This window comes from Benincasa hispida, unplaced genomic scaffold, assembly GCF_027475165.1.
Source record: "Benincasa hispida cultivar pf3 unplaced genomic scaffold, pf3_genome.v1.1 HicScf698, whole genome shotgun sequence".
NCBI classification, from domain to species: Eukaryota; Viridiplantae; Streptophyta; class Magnoliopsida; order Cucurbitales; family Cucurbitaceae; genus Benincasa; species Benincasa hispida.
In genome coordinates, this window is record NW_028326820.1 from 1 (window position 1) to 9,887 (window position 9,887).

The following is a 9,887-nucleotide window of genomic DNA, read 5'->3' on the forward strand; positions in this document are numbered from 1 at the left end:
GTAGAGGTTGAGAATCAATTAGGTAAAAAGATTAAAGCACTTCGACTAGATTGAGGTGGTGAGTTTATGGTCTTAAAATTCCAGGACTATTTAGTAGAACATGGAATTCAGTCTCAACTCATAGCACTTGGCACACCGCAATAAAATGGTGTAGCATAAAGGTAATAAATTGAAACCCTTTTCTATTCTAAAACTTATTTTATCATGCTTGTTACTCAAATTAAGTGTAATTAGAATGATTAATGATTCTGTTAGCTTTCACTTTATGTTTTTTTATTCCATCGAATCCTATCTTTAAGCTTTTAGTCCCAAATTCCTTTGTGAAACCAGTTTTTCTTTAACCTTCACGGTATTAAGATGCCACTAGCATGTTAAATAAAATGATTAATTCAACTTAACAAGTTAGCATTAAACTCAACAAAGAAAATGTAAGGATCAAAACAAGATGATGGATAGCATAAACCAAGCCATATGGTCTCAAGATATTGACATGACTAAATCCCTTAGAAATTTTGCCCATAACTAGAAACGAATGAATGAATTTCATTAATTCCAAAGCCATGAGTAAATTCTCAACAATAGAAAATAAAAAAGAAATGCAAAGAAAGTACTAAACGAATGTTGGAAAAATACAATAAGAAGACTCCTTGAAGTCAAATCTCACTTTTTAACCTCCCTTAGTTAGATTCTACCTCCTTCAAGGGTGATCCTTTCTCTACACTTGCTCTTACGACATTGGGATGACCTAGAACTATGGTTCTTCAGAGGAACTCCCATTCTTGAAGGTTTGCTGAATGAGCTTCATAAGAATTCTTGCAAGGGCTGACGGATTTCGTGGATGCTTGAAGAAGAAAGCCTCCACTCTTTCATATAGGTCAAGGTGGTTGAGAGGTGGGTTGAAAATCATGCTTTAAAAGCTCTTCAGTTATTTTCAGTGTTGAAAAATTGCTACGGACTAAAAAAGAAAAGCAACGATGAACAGTTGGGCATGATTTAAAAATTTAGAATTTTTAGATGTAGTCATATTGTTTCAAGGGATGTGTACACATCATCTAAATTTTCTTCAAAACAGTTAAAAACCTCTGTAGAAACATGCAACTTCGTCTAAAATAGTAAAAACTAACTTTATATGCTTCAAAGACATGTGTTTGCCCATTTTATCCAATTTAGTCCTTTCAGGAGTTTAAAGAACACGCAAAGTTCTATTTTTATTAAAGAAAAGTCTCAAACTATATACCAAAATCATGCACTTTGTAACATTATTAATTTCTCTTAGCGATATTTTTTATTTCAACTCTTTTTTGACAAGTGCTCGATCATCAAGAGTGTTGTGTTAACCTTGGGGAGCAACCGACATGAGACGATTAGCACCAAGATTGTGTTGTAGTTTCTAACAAGGCAGTAGTCATTCAACAACACAACAATCAATTTATTTGATATTTTGTTTATACATTTCAACAAGTTCGCACATTTTTCATGAAGTTAAAGTTGTAGATGTAGTTATTGGAAATAATTTTAGGGGAATTGAAATTTATAAAATAATCAATGTGTATTTGGGAATAATTAAAATAACATAACTAAAGGTAAGAGAATCCTGTCACTATGGATTGGGGAACACTAATGATCAGCACTGTCAATAGAGAAGATTTTCCCTCACTGTACTGAGTGAATTTTGCACTCCACTCCGAAGATATAACAATCTTTCAAGAAACTTTCTATAGCAGCTATGATTGCTTAAGAACTCTTAATTTCTTATATGCTCAAATAAAACTCAAGAACAAAACTTAAAAGCTTCTGGTTTATAGAAATGTGAGGAAGAGAGAAAAAGTTATCTTAAGACTTTTGAAGTTCATGTTAATGATTCCGGACGAACAAGATGTCCATGCAAGAATTGTATGAATTCAACATGGGAAACATTAGATAGTGTGGAGTGACATCTATTAACATATGAAATATCTCTCTCATAATGTGAATGGGTATATCATGGAGAGCCAGTCAACTTATCTAGGGGTTTTGAAAGTCATACAACTCATTCAATACACAATGTTGAAGCAAATAGTATAGTGTAATATTGTTGATGAAAATGAAATGCAATCTACAAGTCACAAGTGAAGACGAAGACGCAAATGAAAAAGGGGTCGAGAATAAAATGCCCTCTAATGGTCAAGAAAGAGATACCACAAACTTATTTGAGGATTTGTGATCTTCATATCTCTTCTTTCTCTTTAATTTCTATACATAATCATGCTCATTAGATTATGTATATCTTGTTTTCATTCTCTATATTTTATGTATCTAGAATTAGGACACGATTGCTTCTACAATAGGTATTCATGTATTCTTTCAATTGTTATCAGAGCGTAGTGTTTTGAGTCCCAATTTTAATTTTTCAAAAATGGAATTTAGAGTGATGGTGGGATTTTGATTCTGCATTGATTTTTGATGAATGTGGTTTGCTTGTTTGGATGTTTTCGGGATTGATTTTAGATTTTCTATCGTTCATTTTCTATTCGATATGTAAAGGGCTTGTCCTTTTGGGCATAACATGTTATTGAGTTTGTATTCGTTGTTCGTGTCGATTGTGATCAAGGTCCAACTTCAATTTGGTGGAAAACAGAGCAGTTTTGGTCAAATTCGGATGAATGGGGGATGAACGGCAAGGATTCTGCCTTACAATGTTAGGGCAATGTTGCAACGCTCCAGTCGCAACATTGTAACACTGTGCGGAGCGTTGTGATGCTACAAGTGCTGTGATACAACACTAGGATGCCAGCATTGGAACACTAGTGGAAAGCTTTGCGACGCTCCGTGGTGCTTCAGACGTAAAGGCGTGGGTTTCAGCTGTTCAACTGTCGAGTTCCAGGCGGTTCGTGTTCCAGGTGATTTTTTCCTTTATTTTATGATTATTAAACGTAATAATTACAATCCCGGTCAAAATTGATGCTTTTAAATTACACATGTGATGTATGGTTATTTTTGTTTTAATATATGTCATAGTGTATGTCATATAGAAAAATTCCACCATAGGATATACATTTTGTTCACACATCATTTTTAATATAAATGTTATATATAAAGTTGCATAAATTATACTAAGCATGATATTGTATAAATATTATCAAGTATGATTGCATGCATAACTAATATTTCCATGCATTTTTATATTATAAATGCTACAATATATAGTTTAGATGTATGAATGTAATTTATTTTCATTACCGAAGTATACAATTGTTATGTATGTAATGTAATGAAAAAGGAGATACATGATTAGGTTTTAATTGTTTCACTTAATCTTTATAATTGTTATAAGTTAAATGAAATTAGAATTAAAATCTATAATAAAGAGTTGAATGCTAACATAGATTAATTTTTTTTAATAGTTTAAAATCAATTTCACATTAGACCTATGTTTAATAAATATTTCTAATAAGATTAGAAATAGGTTAATCTTTTAAATCAGTTTAATAGGATTAAATTGGATATATATAAAAGATTAAATTTGTAACCAATGTATCACTAAGGGACCTTTGTCTAAGGATAGTAATGTCTAGGTTGGGGTATTTAAGCTGATAGAAATGGAATACCCCTACCTGGGAACTGACTTGGAAGGTGAATTAGATAGATTTGTTACAAGTACACAACGAATGATTAAAGTTTGTTAAAATGTTTAATGAACAGTAATCAACATTGTTAAACTATCCTATGTAAATGTTACTGTGGGCAAAGTTAACAAACACTTAGTAAAATTAATCAACCGATTTTTCTAAGTTAACAGTTGTAGGTAAAACACTCAGTGGGAGGAAAATGGGTATATGATTAAAGTTTGTAGTAAATTTTCATGTTCGGCCTCGAGACACCTTCTTTGGTGTCCTTCTACGGATGACACTTGCATGAATTTTTACTTAAACTCCAGAAATGGATATGATTGCCTTAATTTTTGCCCAACAATTTTTTACGTATGGTTGGCGCCATGGGGCAGAACTCTAGAATCTAAAATGATGGGTTACACTTACAAGAAAATGTTAAGTAAGCTAACATTTTCTGGACCAAATAATGGTGACTAATTATTATACGAATAAGAGTTATTTTGGTGTGATTATTAGTTGAGGTTGTCTCAATTCAGGAAAGGGGTAATTGATCACCCTATATGCTAGCTTTTACCCTGCCACATTGAAGCATCATTTCAAAATAGATGTCACATATTGTACATTAGAATTTTGCTAAATTAATTGGTTGTATAATTGGATAAGGCGTTTAATAACTAATATAAATAAATTGTATGGTTTCAACAATTTCAGCGTTTAAGGAAGAGGAATTTTCCTAAAGATTTGACAGAAAAGAAGAAGGTCAAACAAGGAAAATAAGATCTACTCATGTTAGAAAGTTGTTTAGTGAAGAACAATTTCATCGTTTAGGGAAGAGGAATTTTCCCAAAGATTCTGCTTGGATAATTGATTTAGGCGTCACTAACCATGTTCGTTCTTCATTTCAGGGAATTAGTTCCTAGAGGACGCTGAAAACTGGTGAAATGACGATATGGGTTGGAACTAGACACGTCGTCTCAACTGTGGCACTGGAGGACTCCGTCTTTGCTTACAAAAATCTTATCTTTTATTAGAGGATGTTTATGTTATTCCTGATTTTAAAAGGAACTTGATTTCTAAAAGTGCCTATTAGAAAAATTGTACACTTTGAGTTTTAATTTGAATAAAGCATTTATCTACAAAAGTGGTGTTGAGACTTGTTCTGCAAAGTTAGGTAGTAGCCTTTATGTGCTAAGGTCGTTAGCATCAAAGGCCCTCCTTAATACTAAATTGTTTAGAACTGTCGTAATAAAAAAAAAAGACAAAAAGTTTCTCTTAAAGAACATACCTATCTTTGGCACCTAAGATTAGGTCAAATAAATCTCAATAGGATTGAGAGGTTGGTTAAGAATGGACTTCTACGTGAGTTAGAAGAAAATTCTTCACCAGTATATGAGTCATGCCTCAAAGACAAAATGACAAAAAGATATTTTACCGAAAAAGGTCACAGAGCGAAAGAATCCTTAGAACTTATACATTCAGATCTCTATGGTCCTATGAATGTTAAGGTAAGAGGAGGGTTTGAATATTTCATCATCTTTACTGATGATTATTCAATAAATGGGTATGTTTACTTAATGCAACATAAGGCTGAAGCCTTTGAAAAGTTAAAGGTGTATAAGACTGAAGTTGAAAATACATTATATAAAACAATCAAAACCTTTTGATCTGATCGAGATGGAAAGTATATGAACTTGAAATTTCAAGATTATTTGATAGAACATGGAATTTGTAGGAATGTATCAGCAACAACGGAAGCAACAAGGATAATTTAAGCACTTTAATTCATTAAATTTGGGAAAATATAAAACATGCTCTTGCAGAAAACAAGTGAGTTTCAAGACATACCTTTGTAGAACCACCTTAAAGCACGATCTCCAGTTGCAATCTTCTCCGAATCTTGTTACAGACCACCTCAAGATCTTCCTCACTATTTTTTTGGTACTCTAGATTGAGTTGTGGGACTCAAAACACGCTTGAATCAAAGGCTTATGGAGAATTGCTCACAAGAGCAATCTTATTGAAGAACGCTTTTTTCAGCACGAATTTTCTCTAAAATTCTCTCTTGATTACATGCCCGAAATTCACTCCAAACTCTTCAATATATTGCAGACCATCATGCAAGGAAGAGAGTTGCAACTCATGCTTGGCTAAACTCATTAGACCAAATTAACCCTCACTTGTTAATGTCTGATGAGATGGGAAGAAATCTGGGTGACGATAACGTCTCCTCTGTGTACAATCTCCTTAATGAGATGGTACTTCCGTTTAATATGCTTTCCCCTTTTATGGCTTCATAGTTCCTTTGAATTTGCAACTGCTTCACTGTTGTCACAATAGAGAGTGACAGACAAGTGCATATTAGGAACTACTTCCAGATCTGTCAGGAACTTTATGAGCCATACTGCTTCTTTTGCTACTTCACCTGTAGCTACATACTCAGCTTCCTTTGTGGAGTCAGCAATACAACTCCGCTTGATGCTTTTCCATACAATTTCTCCTCCGTTTAGAGTGAATACTGACCTCGAAGTTGATTTCCTCAAATCAATATCGGTCTGAAAGTCAGAATCAGTGTATTTAGTAAGGATCAAATCCTTAGCACCATACACGAGCTTATAATCTCACATTCTCCGAAGATACTTGAGAATGTTCTTAACAGTAGGTCAATAATCATATCCAGGATTGGACTGAAATCTGCTGACTATTCCAACGACATAGCATATATCAGGATGAGTATACAACATTGCATACATTAAACTCTCTACTACTGATGCATATGGAATTCGATTCATCTCCTCAACTTCTTGAGATGTTTGAGGACACTGTCCTTAGACAGGTGAATTCCATGTCTGAAAGATAATAATCGTTTATTGGAATTTTTCATTTTATACCTAGACAACATTTTGTCTATATAAGATGCTTGAGATAACGTTAACGTTTTGTTCTTGCGATTCCGAACTATTTGGATTCCAAGAACATACTGTGCTTCTCCTAAATCTTTCATTTGGAATTGTGAAGCCAACCATCTCTTAATGTCATTAAGAAATTCTACCTCATCCCAGTGAGTAGAATATCATCAACATACAACACCATAATAGCGACAGTTTTGTTAACGATTTTCTTGTATACACAGGGTTCGTCAACATTTTGTTCAAAGCCATAAGATTTGATCACAATGTCAAATCTCATATTCTAAGATCTAGAAGCTTGTTTCAATCCATAAATGGATTGATTAAGTTTGCAAACTTTTTGCTCTTGATCTTGCTATATAAACCCTTCTGGTTGAGACATATAGATACTCTCTTCAAGATAGCCATTTAGAAAAGCTGTTTTGACATCCATTTTCCATATTTCATAATCATAAAATGTGGCTATGGACAAGAGTATTCTAATTGACTCTATCATGGCAACTAGAGACAATGTTTCTTCATAATCTACTCCATCTCTTTGGGTAAACCCTTTTGCCACAAGTCTAGTGGTCTATACCTTACCAGCTTGGTCTCATTTTCTCTTGTAGATCCATTTGCAACCGATGGGTTTTACCCCTTCAGGTTGATCTACAAGATACCATACAGAATTGAAATACATAGATCCCAATTCTTCAGAGCTCATAAGGTGTTTCAGAAACACTTTTCGAGGGAACCATGTTCAAAATATATACCACAGTCCCAACTGCGTGTCCCCAAAAAGAATTTGGTAACTGAGCGCAACTCATCATGGAACGAATCATGTCCAACAAGGTTCTGTTTCTCTTTTCTGCCACACCATTTTGTTGAGGTGTGCCAGGGGCTATGAGTTGAGACTGAATTCCATGTTCTATCAAATAATTATGGAATTCAAAGTCCATATACTCACCACCTCGATCCGATCAAAGCGTTTTAATCCTTTTACCTAATTGGTTTTCAACCTCAACCTTATACTCTTTGAACTTTTCAAAAGTTTTAGACTTTTGGTGTATTAGGTAAATATGCCCATACCTAGAATAATCATCTATAAAACCGATGAAATATTCATACACTTCTCTCACTCTAACATTTAGAGGCCTACAAAGATAAGTGTGAATTAGCTCTAGGGGTTCTTTGGCTCTAAGACATTTTCCAAAAAAAGATCTTTTTGTCATTTTACCCTCGAGACAGGACTCACATAGTGGTAATGAACTATCTTCCAACTTATTTAGATGACTGCTCTTAACCAATCTCTCAATCCTGTTGAGATTTATGTGACCCAGTCTCAAGTGCCAAAGATAGGCATTTGGAGAAATCTTCCTTTTCTTATGGGTCTCAGCAGTTTTAAACATCTCTATTTTCAGTACGGCTTTAACCTTATTTGGTTTTAACATATACAAGTTATTTTCTAATTTTGCAGAGAAAATATGTATACTTCTTTTATTGATGAACACTTCATCATGTTTGAAATAAACATTATAATTTTGTTCTAGGAAACAAGAGATATATATTAGATTCCTTTTCATAGAAGGAATATAATATACATTTTTCAAATAAATGTACTTTTTTCCTATAAATAAATTCATATCACCCACTGCTTTAGCTGAAACAACCTCCCCAATCCCTACCTTAAAGATTATTTCACCTTCTGTCAACTGTCTCCAGGAATTTGTTTCCTGTGAGATAGTACAAACATGATTAGCGGCACCTGAATCAATTATCCAAATTTTATCGTTTTCCACTAAACATGCTTCGATAACAAGTAAACTATATTTAACTTGTTGTTCAAATTCTGCACTCGCATCTACATAATTCAAAATTTTAGATGAGTTTGTAGATAAAGGACAATCCTCTGTTAAAACTCTTTTGGTGTAATCAACTGCTAGTAATTTGTTGGTTGATTTGATTTTACTGTTATTTAATTCAAAAGTGAGTATTTTAGAAGAATTCGACATGCTGATAAAATTCAAACAAATTCTAATTAGCAAATTGTAACTAAATCCAAAATCAAGTTTTAGCAAAAAGTAATAATGTACCCATAACCATTATTTATTTGCAACGATACTTTAGTGAGTTATAATACGTGTTACCGAGGGGCAGTCAGATACTCCTTCACTAAAGCAAACAATTTTGACCAAACACTATCTCTAGAATAACTCTTATTCCTATTGTCTCCAAAATAAATTTTATTCCTACAGTCGTTTAGTTATCGTTTTCGGTCAAGATATTTACTAACAATTAGTAATTCTTGTAAGTGTGACCTGCCATTTTCAGATCTTATAGGACGGTATGAATATGCCTCTGAAATAGAAGATAATATATAAGACGAAACTATAAGACCCTATTCATTTTACTGAAGCCAGGGTTGTTCCAAATCCTATGTTATAACCCTCTGAGGGGATAGCATTGTTAAACGACTAGCAAGGGTCGCCTAAAGCAAACCAGGGCGTAACATAGGAATTTCACGGTTCAAACTAATGGAGAAGATCGTAGGATATATTGACACATATCTTTCACCCACTTACTATGAACTACTTCCTCCGTTTACCTTGTTATTGACTCATACAAAACACTTTTCAAATGGAGGCCACTTCCAGGGTGACACGAAGCATCATATGAATCTCACGGTATAAACTATCGTGGAGACGTGGTAGTTGAAATCTATATATCATATAATAGACTTATGTTTGAACAACTTCCCCTTATTCAACACATTCTAGATTTAAGCTAAAACATACTTTTCGAATGGAGGTTACTTCCAGGGTGACACGAAGTACTGCTTAAATCCAGACTGTAAACTCTTAGGGACACGAGAGCTAAGAATAACATATTGTATATGTTATTAATTTTCCACTAAAGTTTTCTAATAACTCTATCATATAGAGGTTATTAAACTGCCACTGAAGTGTTCTATTGGGTAAATTTATACTTAAGTTCTTTTCGACTAATAAAACTACCCTAAGTCTATGTGGTTTATCCAAGTATAACTCTTATAATTGGATTTTAAGAATAACATATCGTGAGCATGCAACTATTGTTTATGGATTTTAAATGTCTAACCCGATTTTATAACAACTTATAAAACTTTAGACATGCTAAACATCCATAACATACATAAAGGCATTGAATATTTAATATAACACTTATATTAAATACAGGAAACCTTAACTGTGGGGTTTTATGTCCTAAAAACTCGCAGTTTGTAAAATGATAAACATTTTTTATTATCAATATACTTGTTATTTATCTCTATGAAAGTCTAAATCCAATAAACTAAGACCCATGACTATTGTATGAGTACCTGAACTTTATGTGGAGACATAAAAGTGAATCGGGTTCGAGTAAATAGTCAAAA